The 26,113-nt window shown below is 35.9% G+C and overlaps 1 long non-coding RNA gene across 2 annotated transcripts in view; it reads left to right on the top strand.

Annotated features, from left to right (window-relative positions):
* The window catches only part of LOC307186006, a 424,126-nt gene that overhangs the window by 144,189 nt on the left and 253,824 nt on the right, over window positions 1-26,113 (top strand). For both annotated transcript variants that reach the window (XR_013828233.1, XR_013828234.1), the window contains exon 4: window positions 24,898-25,018. This is a non-coding gene — a long non-coding RNA (uncharacterized lncRNA). The remainder of the gene's footprint in view (window positions 1-24,897; window positions 25,019-26,113) is intronic.

Genomic DNA, 26,113 nt, shown 5'->3' with positions numbered 1-26,113 from the left:
TCTGTCCAAAACTTACTGAAGAAGCTCCAAAGCCTGGAAGAGTACCTAGCACACAGTAGGTGCTTGACAAATATTTGTTAAATTTGTTTAACTTGAATATTTTCTGGTTTTACATTTATATTATGAAATTTAAAAACTTAATTTTATGAAAGCCAACTCTTTCCCTGGGAAACAATATCCAAATTACAGAATTTTATTTCTTTAAAATTTATGCAAGAGGAAATAAAGAAATAAATTGATGCCTTTTTAAACTAAGGATATTTTTTAAACTAAGGAAAAGGTCAATTTAGAGTGTAATTATAGCGGAAGACTAACATTTTGACAGCATTGTAAGAGGTCAGGCAAATTTGTGTCATTGTTTATAATGAAATATATGACAAAACTGTTAAGTCAAATTTTCATTTGAAGTATTCCAGATAGATACAACCAATATATTCTACAGAGTAACAGAAATGTTCCCTAGATTGGAAGTGAATAAAATTTAAGGTACATTTTAATTTAACTTTTATATCGACAATAAATAATAAGAGGTAAAACGTTATCCAAGATAATTGATAACTTGCTTTAAAAAGACAGACAAAAATAAATGTAGAGATGAATACCATTATTGCCTCATATTGCTTTCATTTTTATGCCTTTTTTCTAAAATAATTTTTACTATAGACTTTATATCATATATGCCTTACAAACAGTTGTCCTATTCCTACTCTCTTTTATAAGACAACTGTATTCTAATTATTGGAAGATGCCCCTCTAGGACTTAATATGTCTCACGATTTTTCTCCTTTGCCATTTATATTTTCAGAAAGTTAAAGAATAAGCTACCTACTTTAGTTATTCTCTTAGTTTTCATGCATCTTATCTTTAATGGTAAAATTGTTGTTGCATTAAATGGTATGTTAAAAATGTAAAGCTTCAAAATTTGGAGGGAGTTTTCATTCCTAAAAATTAAAAAAGAGGTTACTTTAAGGGTGAAAACTTAGAGTACAATAAAATGTATACTGTTTTGGTTTTTTTTTGCGGTACGTGGGCCTCTCCCTGTTGTGGCCTCTCCCGTTGCGGAGCACAGGCTCCGGACGTGCAGGCCCAGCGGCCATGGCTCACGGGCCCAGCCGCTCCGCGGCATGTGGGATCCTCCCGGACCAGGGCACGAACCCCTGTCCCCTGCATCAGCAGGCGGGCTCTCAACCACTGCGCCACCAGAGAAGCCCTGTATACTGTTTTTTGATCAAATTCCTCTTTGTACTAAATCAGTTAATCTCTCTGCTCTCTTTTACTCCCTCTTTTTCTTATTTTCTCTCTCTCTTTTTTTCTGTCATCATGTGGTGTACATACACATCTAAGCTTGAAAATTATTTGGCCTCTAAAAGTCTGTTTTCTCACCTATAAAATGGATGACATGTAATGTACATAGTATAGTGTCATTTAGACGATTAAATGAGATAATCTATAGAAGGCACTTAAAAATTTTGCTCTGCCCACCATACGTACATAATATACTTGGATTTGTTGCCAACCTCTGCTATTATTACTACTATTGTTCCTTTTACTACAACAACTGCCACTTATAACACATTATTATTATGATTATATTTATTATATATTATATTTATTGTATATTTATTGTTATTATTTTGTAAGCTAGTATATGCAGGCATTGTGTTAAATTCATGCTTTAGCGAAAGACTAGATGACTAATAAATGTTCGTAATATATTTAGTGAAAAAGTATTTGCAGTGTTCTGTAATTCCCCAAGCTGTAAAAAAAAAAAGGTCAAATTATACAAGTGCATAGAAAAAGACTAAGAATTGCACTGAAAATTTAGCTAAGATTACCTCTACATGGAAAGATAAGTATTAGTTTCTTTTTCTTCTTTGGACATTTCTGTATTTCCAAAATTTTCTATCCTTACCAAACTAGATTTAAGAATCAATCCCACACAACTAATATAATGCTATAGATCACCTATACTTCAATAAAAAAGATTCAATCCCATGCATATTTGATACTCATTTTATGTGAGACACTTTGTGTCACGCAGTGATGAAGACCCAGTCCCTGACTTCAAAAAGGCCTCTGTGAGCAGGAGAAGGTCTAGTTAATACAAGGTGGCTTTAATAATGACCTCCCTTGAATTCCCTCATCCTCGTATAGAGAAAATTGTACATTCACATTTCAGGTCTGTGTCTCCTTCTTTTAGAAAATAGTCTGCCCTGGGTTTGGAGCCATGCTTACTTTCCTTGTGGTTCCATCACAAGCTCCGCTTAGTCGAGCCTCTTCATGAGACTCTTTCTCCCTGGCTCCCCCATAACATCATCAGTTGACTTTTACTCCCTTGTCTGGCAGTACTTCCTGGTAGCAAGCTGCTGCCTTTGCCTTGCTCAGTAGTTGACTCTCTGCAAATATTCCTCAATTGTCTAAGGACCCTGATTATAGTCTCTCCTTATTCTCCATTTCAGGCTATAAACCTTTCCTACCCAGCCTGTCAGCACTGTGGATAATCAACCATCCTCTGTTGTGTGCATCCGTAAAATCATTTCTTTGCTCTCTTCCTTACTCATCAAGACAGTTTCAAAGAAGCTGTGGTGGGGCCTTGGGATCACAGTTTATCTCTGTTGCATGCAATGGAGTGGATGAAACATATTTTGATGCATAATATCCCAATTTCAGTTTATACACAGGAACCAAAGCTGCAAAAAACATAAATTTGATTCAGTCTACTGAAGGATCCTTATATATTAAAACCCAAATGTGATGTTTCACTTCTACAGTATTTATTTAAGAGAAGGTGTACGTGGATTATACTGGCTCATAAAACTAATCTATACGAAGCCTAAAGTGGATTGACTAGGTAATTACCATTTACAATAAAAGATGGAATAGCAAATGCTATCTTGGAAACACACACGAAAAAACCCCACTAATGTCATAAGTCAAGCAATATCCTTAAATTGATAAATTACCTACTCACAAGTAGAAACAAAAATATGTGCAGCTAAGCACTGAAATGTAGCTATAAAACACAGAGAGTTTTGCTTTGGATAATAAGACAACCAGCATTAAATTATTAGGAGAAATATTTTAAATATGTTACCACATGAAGTGATCAAATACATTTCTGAAGACTTTTTAGGATTTATCACCAGCTTTAGGAATACTAGGAGGTCCTGCTACCAATTACTTATTTTCAGAAACTTTTCTCTTATTCCAAAGTTCATTCTAAACTTTTTGGTCTGAAAATCACCTATGTAAGTACAAATAGAGAAGATGATAAAAACAAAATTTGAGAAGCTTCGCATTTTGTCATCCATCGTGTTATATCATCTGTGCTAAGCAATGGCTATAGCCCTTCTTTTTTTATTTCTCCATACATAAGGAAAAAAATACCATTCTTTTGCCTTTACCTTTTTTCACAAGCCTCGGGTTATTCTAGGATTTCTATTTCTAGAAACTATTCTGAGACATCTGTGCCTCTCCTATATTCATCCTACATCATGTGCCTTTTTCTCCATCTACTTTTTCTGCTTACTCCTATTAAATGTGGGCCTGCTAGAGCTGTCTTATTGATGATTTTTAAGATGTCACATCCACCCTTTTCCCTTCATTGGCATTATTTGCTAACATCTAATCAGATTTATGTTTTAGAAATCTTTTGATCTTACGTTTTCAAATTCTAGGCTGTGGATACATGCTTACTTTTGATTTTGGAAAGCATTCTTCTTAAAGTTTAGTGGACACATTTAATTTGCCTTTTCCTCTCCCAGCTACCATGTGCCCTGGAATAATATGGCCAACATTTTTTATCACTCTTTTTGGTTAATGTTTTTCATGGTGCTTTAATCTTCTACTAATATGGTCTAAGGAAGATAAGGTCATGTCTGGGTTTTAAAAAGCAAAAATAGAGAACAAAACAAAAAGCAAGTAAGCAACTCCCACTCCTCCACCCCACCAAAAAAATTACACTTCTTTATAGAACATTGCTGTTGCCTCTCTACAGAAGTGTTGTATACTGAGCATATGCTTTTCTTTTTCTTCCTTTCTACCTCCTTTCTATAGGTTTTTTTTTTTTTAATTTCTTAACCATCTAGTTCTTTTTCAAATAAGAAAGAAAAGTAAAAGGAGATATTTATCAGATGTAAGCTTATTCCCATTACAGTTTAAGAAATTTAACATTTAAAAGAATAGACAAATTTAATAAAAAATATTTATAATGGTTAATGAGCTTAGAATGACTGAGTTATAGATTCAATTCCCCTCTGTTACAAAGACAAATGGTGAAAATCACCTATTTACATTCTGATTGATCAACAATATATTTTCTTAAAAAGTATAATACAACTTAATGGAATTGAAAATTACTAAATAAGAGGTGTCATTAAACAATGGCATTGTTATGCTTTCCTTTAATTATCTATATGCCTAACTATAGTGAAGTCAATTTATATTCAATCCAACATTAATAAAAACAGGCTGCCTAACACCAACATAAGTATTCAATATTTTGTTACTCCAACTTTTATTCCTTTACATATGACTGACCTAAAGCTCAGTGACATCTAATTATAGATATGAAATTTAGTTGAATAGCACTTAGTTTTTTATGAAAGTTTTATATCCAACAATATCTTAGAAATACAAAGGAGGTAACATACCTCTGCTAGTGCTAAATTTTCTATCAGGGATGGGCTTAAAGCCTGGGAAATTAAGCTCCAAAGTAAGTATTAACTGCACAGTCAGAGGCTGTCACATAAGCAGGGTGCTTTTGGAGAAAATAGGCCAAACTTTCAGTGGCAGAACAACATTGTGTTGACTCCTAGGGAAGTAAATTTCAGTTCTTGCCAATCAGCCCTATGCTCAGTATTATGTATGTATGTCTGTGTGAAGAGAGGGTTGAAGGGGTAAGATCCCCAAAAGGGATGAGGCTAATCCCTTCCCTTTGGATCTAGTATTGGCTTAATGGCTGTTCAGAACCATATGACCCATAATCAAAGATTTCACTGTGCAATTTAAAGCAAATAAAATAGAACTGCCATCTTTATTTTGCTTTCATAAATCAAGTTTTGAAAAAAGTAATGAAACAAAGACTATTATATAGTAGCAAACAAATCCTTCCCAAGTGGTACATAATGATTAATTTATATCATTTTTAAGATGAATAATAGAACAACCAATACCCTATAGCCAGAGACCACCATGATCAACTATAGTCAAAGAAAGTTAATTTATTGCTTTGCTGACGTGAGAGTGAAAGCACACCATGGAAAACTATGGAGTGCCTCAATAAGAATATATTAGAAAGGACTTATAAGACTTGGGCTTGGGTTAGGTGATTTTGAGGTGGGTTTAAGGAAGAGAGGATTTGCACTGCGTTGGATGCTGTCAGGAAATTGAGGTAATTCCATGGTTGGCTATCATAATAATTCTTATTTAGAAAGTGAGAAGTTGAAGCAAGGATAAATCTGTAATTAGTAAAAGAGCAACAGTTACTCATCAACCAGAATAGGGGGATAGTTGGTCATTTTTGTAGTTTGGACAATGGTCTTTTTAGTCTTGTTCTATTAGAGTCATTGGATGGCCTCGTCTGATGATGTCCTGTGAAATTTTTATGATCAATAGAAGAACATTGTGCTAGTTCAGAGCCCTGGCTCGTCTCCTAGCGATACCAAGGCCTATCTGGTCATGCCAGGCCAGCTCCCAGCTGACAGGGGCTGCTTTCCCCTTTCTTTGAACATATTAGAGGACTTAAACATCTTTCAAATAAATAATAAAATAATGAAACTACAGTCTGTTTACCAATAAGCATGATGTTACCATTTTGCAAAGCATGATGATGTATATTGGATCAGAAGAAGAAGGAAAAGGAGGAAGAGGAGGGGTGGGAGGCAACGGAGGAGGAGGGGGCAAGTACCAGAAAAAGGACAAGAATGGCGTTATAAGGAGCATAAGGGAGAGTTGGTAAGGAGACTTCTGAGATGACTCCCAATGATCCCTGATATTCACATTTTTTGCAGTCCCTTCCTTTTGTGGGTACTGGACCTCCTGCCTTGCTTCTAATAGGTAAAACATAACAAAAGTGATATGATGTCACTGTCAATATTAGGCTATTTAAGGCTGATTTCTGTCTTGTTTGCTCTTTCTCTCTCTGTGTCTCTCTCTTGTTCTACTTGTGTGCTTGCTCTGATGAAGCAAGCTACCATTTGTAAGCTTCTATATGGAGAGTACCATATGGCAATCAACTGAGGGAGGCCTCCTGCTAACAGCAAGGAACTGAAGCCTTCAGTTCATCAACGCATGAGGAACTGAATGAACAAGCACATGAGTGAGCCTGGGAGCCCATGTCTCCTAGTCAAGCTGTAAGATAATTACAGCTCCTGGCTGACACCTTGATTCCAACCTGATATAGGTCCTTAAGATGTAGGAGCCAGCTACGCTGCACCTGGGTTCCTGATCCACAGAAACTGTGCAATAAGAAATGTTGGTTATTTTAAACCATTAAGATTTGGGGTAATTTGTGACACAGCCACAGATAACTAATGCAGGACATCAGGGTGGGATAAGGGGGAGATGAGCGAGGAATCTAAAACACAGATTTTAAGGAGGCACTTGCTCTCCAGGCTGTGCAAATTCCTCACGCATCCTGGTCCAGCCCTGCAGGAGATATAACATTTAAAAATGAGGCATGAAAGTGAGACTGCAGGAAAAAGGACAGGAACTTTGACTATGAATCTGTTAAACCACTAGATACTACACCTATTTTGTGATAGTTCAATTCCACTGATATTCAATGCCAAAATTACAATAAGTACTCTAGGAACTCAGCTAAGAGTGATAACTAGTCAGATAAAACAGGAAATATGAGATTTTGCACAACACTGTACACACCTATTTTTAGGGAAATTTAGAAAATCATGTTCTTAGTTATGGTAGGAGGCAGAAGGCAGAAGAAAGAGAATTCTATTGCTTAAATGTTATGAAATATTTGCTATAGGAGAGTTTCTTGGTAATATCTTAATATATACTAATTTTATGAACTAATCTCCCTAAATACCCCAGCAGGAAGTAGACAGAGAAAGGATAAAAGCGCCAACATAAAATATAAATGCACTGTAAGGCACAGCAGGAACAACGTGAATGAATGAGTCATTTAAGCAGAACCTGTGTGTGCCAAAAGCCAAGTTGTGGAAGCAACAGTTTTTAAGGACTTCAAGAAAAAATTAAGTTATGTTGAAATGTCAGATCAGGAAATAATGGTGAGGTAAAAGAAAAGTGAAAAGATTAAAATATTTTATGATACTTTAATAGAAATTAATTTGATTTTAAGGACTTTGAAACACAAAACCTAATTATGGCTTTTGTAGTATATTGATAAAATATATGCTGGTATTGACCAGGCTTAGTAGCTCATTATCAGAATTCAAATCACAGACATTTCAAGAAACCTTAGGCCAGCTCTTCTTCAGTCTCAGTGTGCATCTGAATCACTTGGAGATCTTATTAAAAAGTAGGTGCTGATTTAGTAGGTCTGGGGCAGGTCTGTTACTCTGCATTTCAACAATCTCCCAGAAAATATCTTTCTAACAGGCTTCCAGGGTACCACTTTTTAAGGTGAGTTACAAGGTCTTAAACCTTGAATTTTAAGGTCCTAGAACAATGGTCTTTGAAGTGTGGTCCCAGGTCAAGCAATATGAACATCACCTGGGAAATTATTTGGAATGCAAATTCTTAAGCCCCACTCCAGATTATGGAATCATAAACTCAGGATGGTGCCCAGAAATTTCCTATCTATCAAAAGCTTCCAGGTGAATCTGAGACATGGGAAAGTTTTGAGTACCACTGTCTTAGAATACAGTGTTTCTGAACCAAGGGTACAAATCAGAAACTCCTGTGGAATTTCTTTAATTCCAAAGAGAATGTACTTGCCCAGCCCCCAGTTCTGGAGGGTCTGATTAAGTTGGTTAGAGAAGGCACCTAGAAAAAAATTTTTAAATGCTCCCTGGTTGGGTGGGGATAATAATGAAAAAAATGAGGAACGTTGTATTAGAGCAATTACAGAGAAGTTCAATGATTTATCCAAAGATTGAGAACCAGGTATAAAAGACTACCCCAATTTTCATACAAGTTCTTTTCCTGGCACTTCAAGATGATATCAAGAGGACTGAAAATAATCCAAGATGGTCTTTTTCTCATGGGATGGATGTGATCCCAGAGTGCTGTTGTCCTTTCCTCTTGGGATAAAGAAACAGTCACCCATTCTGAATTGCTGTCTGGGACACAGCCTGCTCGGAGGCATGCATTAGTCACTTAATTACATTCTCTTTCAGGAGTTTCACATTGCTATTACAGCATAGAACTTAAAGAATTGCTTGAAGCAGAGCTATGATAGCCACCCAGGCAAAGCTTTGAAAGCATAGTGAATATTTTATATATATATATATATATATATATATATATATATATATATATATATATATACACTAAGACCACAAGTGCATACTTTTTAAAAAGTTTTTTCCCTTCTTTTTAAAAGGGGTTTTAAAAATAGGTTATTTTTAGAATTGGTGGTTTATTTCCTTCTAATTTCTGTTTTATAACTTTTCCAGTTTAAAACATATTTTGTTCAGCCTACATATTTTTATTACTATATAATAAAGATTTGTACCTAAAACAAAATCCTTTTAGAAAGTTCTTATTGTTAGAAAAGACAGCATATTGACAAATGTTTATCCTTGCACATATCTTATACATATGTTCTTAGAGAATTCACATATCGAAAGTATTTAATAGTACCCAGCACTCTTCTGGAATCCAATTCCAATGAGTGTCTCTGTGCTCTTTAGGGAGATGTTAAGAGGATTTTAGGGGACGGCCAGGTCCCTTAGATTCATGTACAGTGGTTCTGAATTTGAGTGATGCTGCTCTGCTAACTGGCTTTAAAAATAGATGGAGATATTTTGGATTTTACACTGAGTAGTGGCATTTAGTGGATGGGGGCAGGAACGCTAACCATGCTGCAGTGAGAGAGACAGTGTGGCAAATTTGACTCAAAATGGCACTCCTTTGACAAACACTTAAGGAAGGAAGCATGGGTTCTATCTTGCAATCTCAGGGAATGGGGTGGAGAGAAAGTGCACTCTGGGCATATGGACCTCATTGTGAAGTGACAGGGGTCGTTCTATCCAGGGAATAGCAGCAGATGGAGGCAGCTAAGAGCACGCCAGGCCCAGGCTTTGAAAATACTCTTTGAAAGATCTGTTTGTTAAAAAATACACTCCTTTTAGAATGCTCAGCAAGAAAGAGCAACATGTACTCTTGAAATGATGTTGAAAAGCTTCTCTAACTGGAGACAGAGAACAGAAGCCTGATGTTAAGCAAAGAAGCAAGGGACAGGAAAGCGTTTACCGAAACGAAGCGAAACCCTGACACAGGCAGTTCAGTGACATGATCTGTGGTTTGGGGGGGTATGGAGAAGAAAGATAGCTGCAATAAATGTAGTATGCTATGCTTCCCTCTGGGGTAAATTTCATGCTTTCTAGAAAAATAGTTCCCAATCAGAGGTAAGCATGATGACTACACTGGGTAGCTTTTTCCAAAATAAACATAACTTTGTCCCAACCCCAGATTTATATACAGGAGTCCCAGGTATTGAGCCTACACGTGTGTTGTGTGTCTTGTTCTTTCATAAAAGTTTCTCAATAAATCTGAAAACCATCCTTGGCTAAAAAACACCATCCTAGAGGAATTGACGAACAGCATTTTTTTTTTTTTTTTTTTTACTTAGAACTCTTAACATGAGAAGCATGTTGACAAATTTTTAAGTGTACAATATGGTATTTTAAACTATAGGCACAGTGTTGTACAGCAGATCTCCAGAAGTTACTCAGGCCTGCACAAAATATTAGTTTTTCTGCTCAGATTGTGATGCTATAGGGTGGTGAATTCCTGACCATACTTCTCAGAAAGAGCCTGGAATACAGCTATGCTGTCACATGGGGGGAGTGTTCAATAAAAGTTTTGAATGAAATAATAAATGAATATAATCTTTCTGCTGTTTTGTTCATTGAGGAGCAAGGAAAAAAAGGCTTTTCCCCTGCAATTTTATGAAAGGTTTCTGGGAGTCCAGGAAAAAAATCTTTAATGTTATATGATTCAGCAGAGAAACTTGGCCCTTAAATTCCTAACTGGAGGAAGTTCTGAGAAGGAGAGAAATAAAAAGAGAATTGCCGCAGGAGAATTTGATAAATCCTAAGCAGCAACAACAACAAAATAAGTGTAAGCATTTTTTCCCTTCATTCATCCATGCCCAGTTTAAGGAGAATTGTGAGGTGTTATTTATGAGTTAAGCAGACTCTCAGCCTTGGTCTTTAAAATGAAACGTCACATGTTTACAGCATCTTTTCGGTTCCACAAACAAATGTGCTCAGTGCTCAGTGACACATGTCAGAGCATCTATCCCATCTAACTGGTGCTCCACATATTTTAAAATTTGCGAAGCTATGCTTATTTTTTAGTGTGATACTAAAAATATTCATTTGAAATGAGTCAGGGACCCTAGAGAGGTTAATTACATAATAATTACCTTGTCATGTGCTTCCTTCTTTCCAGGGTAGACTATTTCCACTTCTAAATGAAATTTGCAAATTACTAAACATTTGAAAGTCTTAGTACCTGAAATAATTTGCATCTGCTTTGAATGACTACAGCATAGATTTTATATTCAACAAATGGAGCCTTGAAGTCTCTGATATACAGCCCTAAATGTTCACTTATTATATTTCCACACACATATTTCTAGTTAGTATTTCTAATATTTGGTCATAATAATTTTACATGTGAAGAATAGGTTTGATATGTAAAAAATATACATGAACTATTTTAGGCCTAGAGAGTTTGCATGATAGATAAAGAGAAAGAGAGAGAAGAGAGAGAGAGAGATTCATACATAGATTCATAGATACATAGATTCACGGGTAGATGAATGGATTGGTGGACAAATAGACAGGAAAATTACTGAATCACCTCTGTATGGGACATACAATACTAACTCCTCTTCACTTAGAACCAGTGACAAGAAATATTCCAACCATCTTACTCCCTCCTTAATGTGTGTCTCCTGCGGGGAGTAGCTTTTGCTAATATTATCAATGAGGAATGTGAAGTGTCATTGTCATGGGTGATCCTCTGCTTTGTTCTTTCTTGTAAGCCCCATGTATAGACTTTCCTTGTGTCTTTTTCTGGGCTGGGGGCAGGGGTGATTGGGGGCATGCCCATGTCCAGCAACTGCTCAAAAAAGGATGAATAATTTCAAGTAAAGTGGCAGGAGTAGAGAGGCCATTTTCCACCTCAGGATGAATCTGCTATGTGATTCAGTTTTACTGGCAGTATAGCTGGTAGTTTGGACCTTACCTTTTTCTAATGTCTATTTTTAATTGCTTTAATATTTGGAGAAAGAGGAAGGCGATTAATTTCCCCGCACCATCTGTCATTAAAACAAGTTTCTTACAAACAGATATGCTCCTCTTTCAAATTAGGAATCAATAAATTTTTGTTACAGCCAAGTTCAGCGGTGTTGGTCTGTCATTTCAATATCTCAAATAGAAATACAATTTAATGAGCAATATGTGTTACATGGTCTCTTGAGCTCTTCCCATTACCCATTTGTTTCAATGCCTTTTCATAATATCTTCCTTGATTCAGCCCTTAACTTCCTTATTAGCTGGCTATAGAGTTATTGACGGGACTTTAGACAAGCAAATGTGAGCTTGAAAATTACATAATTTTCTGTTTGAAGAGTCTTTTGAAATTTTTAGACAAATATGAAGGCAGCCCTTGAATTTCTTGTGTACTTCCTGTGTATTGTCATTATGGGCCACATAGGAGGATTTATTAAAATTTTCATATAAATACTCCATCTATCCACTCCTTTTCTATTTCTTGTGAGCCAAATTTTAGCCAACAACAAAGGAAGGCTTGTAGTGTAATAGAGGAAGCATGGACTTGTGCCAGTAGATGTGTATAAAAGCTCAACTATGCTATTTACTAGCTCTTTAGATTTGGGTGTGAATTAATCTATCTGCCCTCAGTTTTCTCATATGTAAAATTAGTATAATAATATATAACAGTCAAGGTTGTCACACAAATTAAACAGAATTTCTCTCCTCTGTTTATTAATGTTTCTCTATGTCTAAATCTATTTATCACATCCTTAATATTTCACACCTTATATATTAAATAATTCTTAGAGTGGCTCTTTTGTTTACAATAATTATCTTTTCTCTCAGGAAGGCTTCATACCACAACAGTTGACCCTGAAATATCATGTCTATATTTCATGTCTCTGGACCATTGGCTGTCACTTATGCAGGGCAGACATCTAAGCCAATTATTTCTTTTTCCTGGGAATTTGAAACTGACAGTCACCGGAGTGAGCCATTTTGATGTCAGGACCCTAGAAATAACATGAGCTCCCCGGAGCCACTTAAGTACATGCCCTCCCTGCAGCCTGGACATGGACTATTCATGAGCATCTGGGATGCAGTATGGCGGAGTGGATAAGAGCAAGGGGCCAAAAGTCAGTCTGTCTGGGTTTGAATTCTAGATCTGTCACTTACTAAGTTGTGATCTTGGGAAGATTATGTAACTTTTCAGTACAGCTGTTTATTGATCTATGAAAGGCATATAATAGCTGTAAATACCTTACAGAGCCCATGGGAGAGTGAAATAAGGTAATTATATAAAGAGCTTAGAATGGTGCCTGGAACATAGTGGATGCCCTACAAGTGGTAGCTATTATTAGGATTCTGGGAGATATTCCAGTTCCTTCCAATGAACAGCCTACATTCTTTTATCTTTATTCTTAAGTAAACCATCATAGTTTTCAATGTTGCTTATAACCAAATGAACCTCAACTAAAAGCCTGGGAGAAACTGTCTTTGGTATTTTGTTTGAACAAGTTCAATTTATGCCCCTTAGATATGTTTATAGCTAAAATGAAAATACCTTGCAGGTAAGGGAGGAAATTCAGTTCATAACGAAATTCAGCTGGCTAAATATTGATAGCTTTGTTCTCATTCCTCATCAAATGATGAGTTCAGTTTTTAAGCTGAAGGACAGTTTTCGATGAATGAACAAGTATTTTGCAATATTTAAAATATAAGCATATATTTTACAAATAAATCCATTTGTATTTAATAACAACTAATATGAACATCAGTTATTGAGTGTTTACCATGTGCCAGGCCATTGTTTATGTGCTGAGGATATGGTAGAGAGGAAAAATATCTCTTCCCTCATTTGGCTTGCATTTGAGAGAGAGAAAGCATAAAGAAACAGACATTACTTATTTAATATAATATCAGGTAGTGATAAGTGTCAGGTGACGCAGAAGAGTAAGGCAGGGTAGAAAGGAAGGCCCAAGTGCATCAAGGGGAGTCAGAAAGGCTTCTTCTAAGATGTGTCATTTGAATAGCTAAACCCTATGGAGGTAGGTATCCATAAGCCTCATTTTATAGATGACGAATTTGACTTTTTTTTTTTGTCACAGGTCATACAGCTAGAAAGTGGAGGGATCAGGCACTGAGCGCAGGCAGTCTGGCCTGAGTTAACCCTATTAAAAACTACTCTAGAGATATCGGATATATGTATATGTATAGCTGATTCACTTTGTTATAAAGCAGAAACTAACACATCATTGTAAAGCAATTATACTCCAATAAAGATGTTAAAAAAAAAACACAAACTACTCTGTATTTTCTGGTGCGAAAAGAAAAAGATCACATTAAATTTTTTTTTTCTTTGCTTTATAGTTTGTGCATCACCTACTTTTCCTGTTCTTCTGCCCTCTCCTCTCATTTGAGATCTGGTACATGTTTTGTATGTACACTTATCCTAAAACAAAATACCATTATTCAGTTGAGCTTGCTAGCTTAGCTGGCAATTAATTTTACCATGAAGTCTACTTTCTGTTCTTTTTTCTTTTAATACATTATAAATAACTGAACAGCACATCTAAAGGGTAGCTAAAAAAACCACCAAAGAATTTTGCACACTTACTGAGTCCACATGATGCATCTTTTAACTTCAGAAGTTTTTAATGTATAATATATTAAGTCAACGTTCAAAATAGTCACCAATTGTACAGTCCTCTGTTTAACTCAACAGGGAATAGTTCTGGCTTTTCCAAACTTACACTTCAGAACAAAAAGGGAAATATATTAATTCATCAGAGTTAGTTGGTTATTTTTAATACGTATCAATTCACTATCAATTCACTGGAAATGCGTATTAAATTACTTTCTATGAAATGCATCCTTCTGTAAAATACAGCATTGTGAATTGTTATAATTGGGGGTTAAGAAGAGGGGGAATTGAGCTGAAGGAATATTTTGTTTGCTGAAATGCTTTTGAGTTATAAAGGGCAGTTGGTTCTTCCTGTTAGTACTTTGCTTTTGCTTTCTTATGTTACTATAGGTAGAAATGGACAATTACCAAGAGCTCCCCATGGAAGCACTCCACCTGGCTAGAATTTCATCCATCATCACATTAGACGTCTTATATCTTTTTATTCTAGGGCCCTTCACTTTGATGTTAAGGTATAGCTATTTAATATGATATTAATAATAAGAAGAAATAATAAGAATAACCTTCCCTAATTCAGCTTCTATCACAAGTTAAGTGATTAATCTTTACAATGCTCTACAGGTAGGTATGTATTATTAGCCATAGATGAAGAAATTGAGACAGACAGTTTAAATAATTTGCCCAAGCCCACACTCCTGGTACATATGTGTTCAGATTGGAAGGAGGGCTTCTTGCATGTCAAAGTTCATGCTCTTTCTTCTGGTTGCATGTGTAGTTACAAATGCTTAGTGTTTCCTCAGCTAACATTTGCATGTTGCAGTAGTTAAGAATTGAATCTGTGAAATCAGTCAAAGCTGAGTTCAGCTAGTGGCTCTTAAATCAGTCACTTAGCTTCCATAAATCTGTTTCTCTATTTGTAAAACAAGGACAATAATAGAATGCCTGTAAAACATAGTAAGTTCCCAATGCATTTCTGTAAGCCTTATGATTATCATTATTATTCTAAAAATTATTATGATCACATGTCATTCTGGTGGAGGAACATGCCAGACTATTATGAATATCATTGGACTGATGGGGTGTTCTGTAGTACATAGATCAATCATAAAATGTTAGAGCTTACGTATCCCCTATGATAGGGTCAAGCACAAAGCAGAATTTGAAAATTTGTGACCCTTAAGTTATAGCTGTGTTGTTTTATTTGCCCTTCACTGAGTTCTTAGAAAATTGTATTTGAATTTGTTTGTGCTGTCCCATTATCACTTATTTTGACTACCTGGTTCCTATCTTAGAGTTGCCATTTATTTTAAACAGATTTAGTTATTTATAGAAATTTAAATTATATTAGTAAATTCATTCCACATCATTCAAGAATTGTTCTGAAGGGGCATACTCTATGCCAAACTCTAAGGTGAGGATATTAAAATGAGTAAGTCACTTTCCTTTTCTCTTTAAGTAGTGCTTTTCATATTCTAATGGGCATTTTAATCACATGAAGAATTTTATTAAAATTCAGATTTTAACTCAGTTGGCAAGGGCGGGATGTGAGAGTCTGCATTTCTGACAGGCTTCCAGCTACTGCTGCTGGTCTGTGTCCATACTTGGAGTAGCAAGATCTTAGGAGCTCACAGCTGTGCCTGTAATCAGAGATGAGTACTGAGAATATCTATGAGCAGTGTACAATATTACACAAAGGAGAGAATGATTGATACTGGGTGGAATGGAGATAATTAGGAAGATGTTGTTGAAAAAGTTTAAGCAGAATTTGGTCTTGAATATCAAGTCACATTTTACCAGTATAACCATATAACTTCCAAATGTTAATGCCCAATTAGATTTTTGATACATTTGTGACAATGTCTCTATTACTTCTGAGTAATGCTTGGTTTGGGATAAGTTAACACTATGTATCTTTGTCCTTATAGGTGTCCCTGGCCTACCTGTGTCTGCCATCCCCCAGTATACATACCATTCCCAAGTAGGGAACTACTTTCTAAAATTTTACCTTAAAAATCTCACCTCACTGATCAGCCTCAGTAGTTTTGAGTAACTTTGAGAGCTTTCAAATAATTTTGATGTATTTTCAATCTTCCATAGCGTTTCATCTGACTCTTGACTTTAAAGTCCAAAGATAAATGTAGAACCAGAATTCTTAGAGAAATCTGGGTGTGACATATGGCATGACAGGGGCAATACATAATGCCCAGAGCTAGTCAAAGATGAAATGGGCTGCAGGTATCAAGGACATAATCATAATTGTCTGATTTCTGAGGATGTTGCTGAGAGATTAAAACATCAGAGGGAAGATACAAAGGGACCAGCAGCATCACGTGGGGGATTGTCAGGAAGCAGGGACTCAGGTTTTACCCCAAAACTACTGACTCAGAATCAGCCTATTGACAAGATCCACAGGTGGTACACATGCATTTTAAAGTCTAAGAAGCACAAAGCTACTATACTCCTAACACTGAGAGATTCTGTAATTCTGCATCAAGTTTTGAAGACCTTTAAACTACTATTTTCCAAAGGGATGAGTAGGTTTATATCTGCACTGTCAAGATGGTAATGAACCATATGGATCAGAAATTGACTCTGATTCTAAACTGGGCCCAAATCCTCACTAAACCAAAATATCCTGAAGAGATTAGGTTATCTGGATAGGTTAAAGTTTCTTAGACTTTAGCACACATAAGAATACCCTGGAAGATTTGTTAACATGCTCTACCTCCGAATGGTAAGCTCTACTTTCAAAGTTTCTAATGTAGTAGGTCTGGTAGGGGACCTGAGAATTTGTATTTCTAACAAGTTTCCAGATAATGCTGATGCTATTGGTCCAAGGTCCATCCTTAGAGAACCCCTGCCGTAGATTAAACGTTGGCTATTCTGTTCATTCCAACCTATGCCAGACAAATCTTGTGCTAAATGAAAGCAATGTATTTTTAGCTTATAAGATGAAGAGAATCTTCTAGTGTTAATCTGTGACTGACTCAGGTTCCTTAAGAACATTGAAGAGGAGAGCAGCTACTTCACATCTACAGTGGATAATTGTAGACAAAGACCATGAGGATTGTATTAGTGTGGGCCAAATGAGACAGTGAGTTTTGTATAGGTTCATTAATTATCAGCCCTTGAAGCATTGGTTTTCTTCCTAGAACTGAACGAGGAAACAAAGAAAGATTCATATGTGAAAAAGAAAGCTTTTAAACAATGTCTTGACTTGGTACGATTAGGCTAAAAGCAAACTGTACATAAACACTGTACCCTAGTTGGGAAATTTGGTTCTCACGGGGGACATGGGTTTTTGAAGCTACTTTATATGTTTACTAGGGTGATCAAATAAATAAATAAACTGTAGAAAATTAAAGTATGATTTCTATCAGAGAAAGAAGTCACAAATAATAAAGGAAGGAAGACTAGAATGATGCTAGATTGGTATGGGAGATGCCAGTATAAACTCTTATATATATGAGTTTGTGTACATACTTATTATACCTCTTAGCTCTGTTTACCTGAGAGAGTCTAGAAGTAGTGACAATCCAGAAGCAATGAGCACCCCTAGCGATCAAATCTTGGTTTCTAGAAACCATTATCTTATCAACAGAATCTGGTCTCCTTGGGGAAATGGTTGCTTCCAGGGCTGGGGGAGAAAAAATACAAGATAAACCTGCAACATATTGTAGTGCCAGAATATAAAGATGCACTAAAAAAAAAGCAGTGTATCAAAGGGGCACAGGAGCCAACTGAAACAGATGACACAGTTTGACCAAATAATAAGAATAGATATTAACCGAAATAAAGTAATGATCTTTGAGCCTATATGATTAAATACATGCCTCTCATTCTAAATAAAAGCATACATACATGCATATATACATACATACATAGTCGGGTAGAAGGGACAATTCTTTCTTACAGAGGAATAATTCTAAGTACTAAATGTAGGAAGACTGAGAAAAATAGAAACTTATCATTAGAACACCACAGTATTAATTGCTGCAAACAAGAGCCACCAATGAAAGCTCAAGTTAGTGGGTAAAGTTAAGTTGAATGGTCTCAAAGCACTGCCCCAAAATAAATATTTATTAATTTCAAAGGGAAATATAGTAACTTTATTTATAGTGGGGAAATTTGGCAGACTCAACCTTGACCAAGAAAGCAAGGTTAAAATTACTGGTAATAAGAGATACTGAGATCATGTGCTCTTTGAAATGATGCACTGAGAAGGAAACATTACACCTGTGGCATTCTTCCCAATTATGCATGACCTCTGCCTAATCATGAGAAACATATCAGACAAATTCATATTGAGGGATAGGATGCAAAATAACTGACCTGTACTTTTCAAATTCAAGGTCACTATATAATGAAAAACTGAGGAACCATCATAATTTAGGGGAGGTTAAGGAGACATGACAAATAAATGCAATGTGGGTTCCTAGATTAGAGTCTGGGACAGAAGACATTAGCAAAAATATTTGGTGAAATCTTAATAAAGTCTTCAGCTTGTCTAATAATATTGTACTAATATTATCTTAGTTTTTTTTTTTTTTAGTTTTTTAATAACAGCTTTATTGAAATATAATTCATGTACCATAAAATTCATCCTTTTAAAGCATACGATCAGTGGTTTTTAATACAGCTTTTTTTTTTTTTTATACATATATTCCCATATCTCTTCCCGCTTGCGTCTCCTTCCCTCCCACCCTCCCTATCCCAGCCCTCCAGGTGGTCACAAAGCACCGAGCTGATCTCCCTGTGCTATGCGGCTGCTTCCCACTAGCTATCTACCTTACGTTTGGTAGTGTATATATGTCCATGCCTCTTTATCGCTTTGTCACCGTTTACACTTCCCCCTCCCCATAGCCTCAAGTCCATTCTCTAGTAAGTCTGTGTCTTTATTCCTGTTTCACCCCTAGGTTTTTCATGACATTTTTTTTTTTTTTTAAATTCCATATATATGTGTTAGCATACGGTATTTGTCTCTCTCTTTCTGACTTACTTCACTCTGTATGACAGACTCTAGGTCTATCCACCTCATTACAAATAGCTCAATTTCGTCTCTTTTTATGGCTGAGTAATATTCCATTGTATATATGTGCCACATCTTCTTTATCCATTCATCCGATGATGGACACTTAGGTTGTTTCCATCTCTGGGCTATTGTAAATAGAGCTGCAATGAACATTTTGGTACATGACTCTTTTTGAATTATGGTTTTCTCAGGGTATATGCCCAGTAGTGGGATTGCTGGGTCATATGGTAGTTCTATTTGTAGCTTTTTAAGGAACCTCCATACTGTTCTCCACAGTGGCTGTATCAATTTACATTCCCACCAACAGTGTAAGAGGGTTCCCTTTTCTCCACACCCTCTCCAGCATTTATTGTTTCTAGATTTTTTGATGATAACCATTCTGACTGGTGTGAGATGATATCTCATTGTAGTTTTGATTTGCATTTCTCTCATGATTAGTGATGTTGAGCATTCTTTCATGTGTTTGTTGGCACTCTGTATATCTTCTTTGGAGAAATGTCTATTTAGGTCTTCTGCCCATTTTTGGATTGGGTTGTTTGTTTTTTTGTTATTAAGCTGCATGAGCTGCTTATAAATTTTGGAGATCAATCCTTTGTCAGTTGCTTCATTTGCAAATATTTTCTCCCATTCTGAGGGTTGTCTTTTGGTCTTCTTTATGGTTTCCTTTGCTGCGCAAAAGCTTTTAAGTTTCATTAGGTCCCATTTGTTTACTCTTGTTTTTATTTCCATTACTCTAGGAGGTGGGTCAGAAAGAATCTTGCTGTGATTTATGTCATAGAGTGTTCTGCCTATGTTTTCCTCTAAGAGTTTGATAGTTTCTGGCCTTACATTTAGGTCTTTAATCCATTTTGAGCTTATTTTTGTGTATGGTGTTAGGGAGTGATCTAACTTCATACTTTTACATGTAGCTGTCCAGTTTTCCCAGCACCACTTATTGAATAGGCTGTCCTTTCTCCACGGTACATTTCTGCCTCCTTTGTCAAAGATAAGGTGACCATATGTGCGTGGGTTTATCTCTGGGCTTTCTATCCTGTTCCATTGATCTATCTTTCTGTTTTTGTGCCAGTACCATACCGTTTTGATAACTGTAGCTTTGTAGTATAGTCTGAAGTCTGGGAGCCTGATTCCTCCAGTTCCTTCTTTCGTTCTCAAGATTGCTTTGGCTATTCGGGGTCTTTTGTGTTTCCATACAAATTGCAAAATTTTTTGTTCTAGTTCTGTGAAAAATGCCAGTGGTAGTTTGATAGGGATTGCATTGAATCTATAGATTGCTTTGGGGAGTAGAGTCATTTTCACAATGTTGATTCTTCCAATCCAAGAACATGGTATATCTCTCCATCTATTTGTATCATCTTTAATTTCTTTCATCAGTGTCTTATAATTTTCTGCATACAGATCTTTTGTCTCCTTAGGTAGGTTTATTCCTAGATATTTTATTCTTTTTGTTGCAGTGGTAAATGGGAGTGTTTTCTTGATTTCACTTTCAGATTTTTCATCATTAGTATATAGGAATGCCAGAGATTTCTGTGCATTAATTTTGTATCCTGCCACTTTACCAAATTCATTGATTAGCTCGAGTAGTTTTCTGGTAGCATCTTTAGGGTTCTCTATGTATAGGATCATGTCATCTGCAAACAGTGACAGCTTTACTTCTTCTTTTCCGATTTGGATTCCTTTTATTTCCTTTTCTTCTCTGATTGCTGTGGCTAAAACTTCCAAAACTATGTTGAATAAGAGTGGTGAGAGTGGGCAACCTTGTCTTGTTCCTGATCTTAGTGGAAATGCTTTCAGTTTTTCACCATTGAGGATGATGTTTGCTGTGGGCTTGTCATATATGGCCTTTATTATGTTGAGGAAAGTTCCCTCTATGCCTACTTTCTGCAGGGTTTTTATCATAAATGGGTGTTGAATTTTGTCAAAAGCTTTCTCTGCATCTATTGAGATGATCATATGGTTTTTCTCCTTCAGTTTGTTAATATGGTTTATCACATTGATAGATTTGCGTATATTGAAGAATCCTTGCATTCCTGGAATAAACCCCACTTGATCATGGTGTATGATCCTTTTAATGTGCTATTGGATTCTATTTGCTAGTATTTTGTTGAGGATTTTTGCATCTATGTTCATCAGTGATATTGGCCTGTAGTTTTCTTTCTTTGTGACATCCTTGTCTGGTTTTGGTATCAAGGTGATGGTGGCCTCGTAGAAGGAGTTTGGGAGTGTTCCTCCCTCTGCTATATTTTGGAAGAGTTTGAGAAGGATAGGTGTTAGCTCTTCTCTAAATGTTTGATAGAATTCGCCTGTGAAGCCATCTGGTCCTGGGCTTTTCTTTGTTGGAAGATTTTTAATCACAGTTTCAATTTCAGTGCTTGTGATTGGTCTGTTCATATTTTCTATTTCTTCCTGATTCAGTCTTTGCAGGTTGTGCATTTCTAAGAATTTGTCCATTTCTTCCAGATTGTCCATTTTATTGGCATAGAGTTGCTTGTAGTAATCTCTCATGATCTCTTTTATTTCTACAGTGTCAGTTGTTACCTCTCCTTTTTCATTTCTAATTCTATTGATTTGAGTCTTCTCCCTTTTTTTCTTAATGAGTCTGGCTAGTGGTTTATCTATTTTGTTTATCTTCTCAAAGAACCAGCTTTTAGTTTTATTGATCTTTGCTATTGTTTCCTTCATTTCTTTTTCATTTATTTCTGATCTGATTTTTATGATTTCTTTCCTTCTGCTAGCTTTGGGGTTTTCTTGTTCTTCTTTCTCTAATTGCTTGAGGTGCAAGGTTAGGTTGTTTATTCGAGATGTTTCCTGCTTCTTAAGGTGGGCTTGTATTGCTATAAACTTCCCCCTTAGAACTGCTTTTGCTGCATCCCACAGGTTTTGGGTCGTTGTGTCTCCATTGTCATTTGTTTCTAGGTATTTTTTGATTTCCTCTTTGATTTCTTCAGTGATCACTTCATTATTAAGTAGTGTATTGTTTAGCCTCCATGTGTTTGTATTTTTTACAGATCTTTTCCTGTAATTGATATCTAGTCTCATGGCGTTGTGGTCAGAAAAGATACTTGATACAATTTCAATTTTCTTAAATTTACCAAGGCTTGATTTGTGACCTAAGATATGATCTATCCTGGAGAATGTTCCATGAGCACTTGAGAAATATGTGTATTCTGTTGTTTTTGGATGGAATGTCCTATAAATATCAATTAACTCCATCTCGTTTAATGTATCATTTAAAGCTTGTGTTTCCTTATTTATTTTCATTTTGGATGATCTGTCCATTGGTGAAAGTGGGGTGTTAAAGTCCCCTACTATGAATGTGTTACTGTCGATTTCCCCTTTTATGGTTGTCAGTATTTGCCTTATGTATTGAGGTGCACCTATGTTGGGTGCATAAATATTTACAATTGTTATATCTTCCTCTTCGATCGATCCCTTGATCATTATGTAGTGTCCTTCTTTGTCTCTTCTAATAGTCTTTGTTTTAAAGTCTATTTTGTCTGATATGAGAATTGCTACTCCAGCTTTCTTTTGGCTTCCATTTGCATGAAATACCTTTTTCCATCCCCTTACTTTCAGTCTGTATGTGTCTCTAGGTCTGAAGTGAGTCTCTTGTAGACAGCAAATATATGGGTCTTGTTTTTGTATCCATTCAGCCAATCTGTGTCTTTTGGTGGGAGCATTTAGTCCATTTATATTTAAGGTAATTATCGATATGTGTGTTCCTATTCCCATTTTCTTAATTGTTTTGGGTTCGTTATTGTAGGTCCTTTCCTTCTTTTGTGTTTCTTGCCTAGAGAAGTTCCTTTAGCAGTTGTTGTAGAGCTGGTTTGGTGGTGCTGAACTCTCTCAGCTTTTGCTTGTCTGTAAAGGTTTTAATTTCTCCATCAAATCTGAATGAGATCCTTGCTGGGTAGAGTAATCTTGGTTGCAGGTTTTTCTCCTTCAACACTTTCAATATGTCCTGCCACTCCCTTCTGGCTTGCAGAGTTTCTGCTGAAAGATCAGCTCTTAACCTTATGGGGATTCCCTTGTGTGTTATTTGTTGTTTTTCCCTTGCTGCTTTTAATATGTTTTCTTTGTATTTAATTTTTGACAATTTGATTAATATGTGTCTTGGCGTATTTCTCCTTGGATTTATCCTGTATGGGACTCTCTGTGCTTCCTGGACTTGATTAACGATTTCTTTTCCCATATTAGGGAAGTTTTCAACTATAATCTCTTCAAATATTTTCTCAGTCCCTTTCTTTTTCTCTTCTTCTTCTGGAACCCCTATAATTCGAATGTTGGTGCGTTTAATGTTGTCCCAGAGGTCTCTGAGACTGTCCTCAGTTCTTTTCATTCTTTTTTCTTTATTCTGCTCTGCAGTAGTTATTTCCACTATTTTATCTTCCAGGTCACTTATCCGTTCTTCTGCCTCAGTTATTCTGCTATTGATCCCATCTAGAGTACTTTTAATTTCATTTATTGTGTTGTTCATCGTTGCTTGCTTCATCTTTAGTTCTTCTAGGTCCTTGTTAACTGATTCTTGCAATTTGTCCATTCTATTGTCCATTCTATCTCCAAGATTTCGGATCAACCTTACTATCATTATTCTGAATTCTTTTTCAGGTAGACTGCCTATTTCCTCTTCATTTGTTAGGTCTGGTGGGTTTTTATCTTGCTCCTTCATCTGCTGTGTGTTTTTCTGTCTTTTCATTTTGCTTATCTTACTGTGTTTGAGGTCTCCTTTTTTGCAGGCTGAAGGTTCGTAGTTCCTGTTGTTTTTTGTGTCTGTCCCCAGTGGCTAAGGTTGGTTCAGTGGGTTGTGTAGGCTTTATCTTAGTTTTGATAATTGAAATTTGTCATGTAAGATGTTAACATTAGAAGAAGCTGAGGGAAAGGCATATAGGAACTGTTAATACCCTACTGTAAGTCTAAAATTAACTCAAAATAAAACGTTAAAAACAGTAAAAAATACAGAATAAGTGGAAGTAGCCCCCACATTCTAATTCCATTGCTAGAGGTAACCACAATTTTCAGTTAGGCTGTGTCCTTATAGGCATTGTAATGACTCTTATGATAATAAAGGGGGAATAAAATAGTGACAAATTGTTTCTGATTTCAAGCATCTTACAATTAGTTTAAAAAAACATACCTATAAGAAGTTACTAGAGAGTAATTACCAGGCAAAATTTCAAACTTGTACACTGACAAGAACAGATTTAATATAAACTAAATGTTTTACAAGCCCTGGTCATCATGTTTTCAGTCTGTTACCTGGTGGCTGGTAATGGTCAAAGGGAGTCACCACTAGACTCCCACTCCTTGTAGCAATTTTCTGCTTAGCTCTCATTTCAGCATCATCCTTAGCTTCTAGCTCCTGCTCCCTCCTTCTCCAAGTAGAATTGAATTACTTGAACTAATTTACATGAAATCCTTCCGGGATGAATGATGAAATGCTTATTAGGAATATTCTATGTACAGAAATTTCATTATATAAATTACTTTAATTAAAATAGAGAAACCTCATGACTAATGTTCAAAACCCATTAACTAATTGAGAGAGACAAATGAATTCCCATGGCTTTCTACATACCTTCCTTAATGCTTCTAGCAGTCAGTAATTTTGTTTATGAGTTTGATTTATTTTGAAAAAAATGACCTTTCTTTTTCAGTCTTAGACAGAGTCCAATTTTGACTACCTTTTTCAGTGTCTCCTACTTTAAACAATTCAGATTTTGAAAACCTACCATCTGTTAACAAATAATGTTCTCTCCATGAAGGCAGTGATTATGTTTATTGCAATTTCACAGGACGAGAAACCAAGAAAAATACAAGAATAGAAACTGGAGAAGAATAAATTCCAAAGGAGAAGAAGCTATGTGAAATGAACAAGCATAAAACAAGCATATATTTGCTGCCATGGGATTAAAGGTAAAACAATGTGAAGCAAAAATATGGTTAGTTAAGGCTGTAAGAGTGAAGAAAAGAAAGAGAATGTTAAAAAAGTGATCTCACTGCCTTATTTTAAATGGGAATTACTGATGCACTGCATTCAATATGATGTTGAATATAAAACTTTTGAAATTCTTGAAATATTCTGGGCAAGATTCAACTGATCCTGTGGTATTATAGACATAAAGATGATCACTGAAAAACATAAGCAAAGAATCACAAAACAATATAGACGAAAAGAAATTCTATAGATGAATTCTGGATTATATAGGTGAGCTCTTCAACTATATACAGTCTGTTAAGCAAAGCTTAGATATTATAGTAATAATGATAATGCTAACTTGTACTGGTATCAGGGTTTGTATTGAGTGTTTTAAATGCATTGTCCTCTCTTATTCCTGACAACATCTCTATTATATTGATGAGAAACCCCAAACTTCAGTGTTGCGTTTATCACCATAAAGTCTCCTCAGCTGTATCTACTTCAAAAAATAGGCCTGCCTTGGCCTTCCCAGCATCCAGTGTGTTTCTTTTTCTAAATGTGTCCAAATTCAACTGGGTCCTTGAAAACTGGCAAAATTTTACATTGATCATTCAGCAACAATAAATGTTTCTGTGTCTATTATGTGCAAAGAACTGTTCTAGGCCCTAGGTATAGAGTAGTAAGTAAGCAAATAAAAGAACTCTGCTAGTGTGGGGCTTACATTTTAGTGTAGGGAACATAAAATATATGTTTACAAGATAAAGTCCAAAAGTAGTCATTAACATGAAGAATATAAAATAAGGTGAAATAAAATAAGGTGAAAGCAAGTGTTTGAGAAAGAGTGCCTTTAGAAACAGTGCTCAGGGTAGATCTCTTTAAAGAGATGACTTCAGAATTGGTTCATGAAGATGGGAAGGAGTCAGTAAGACAAAGATCATAGCATGAGTGTTCCAATTAGATGGAGTGGGACATGCAAAGATGTTGCATTGTGAATGAGCCTGGTGTGTCTGAAAAAGACAGAAGGCCAGTGGGGCTGGAGGGTTGTCACAGGTAGGGAAAATATTATAAGATTAGTTGGAAAAGTAGGCAAG

The sequence above is a fragment of the Stenella coeruleoalba genome (genome assembly GCF_951394435.1).
Source record: "Stenella coeruleoalba genome assembly, chromosome: 4".
Classification (NCBI taxonomy): domain Eukaryota; kingdom Metazoa; phylum Chordata; class Mammalia; order Artiodactyla; family Delphinidae; genus Stenella; species Stenella coeruleoalba.
This window is presented reverse-complemented; position numbering and strand designations above follow the sequence as displayed.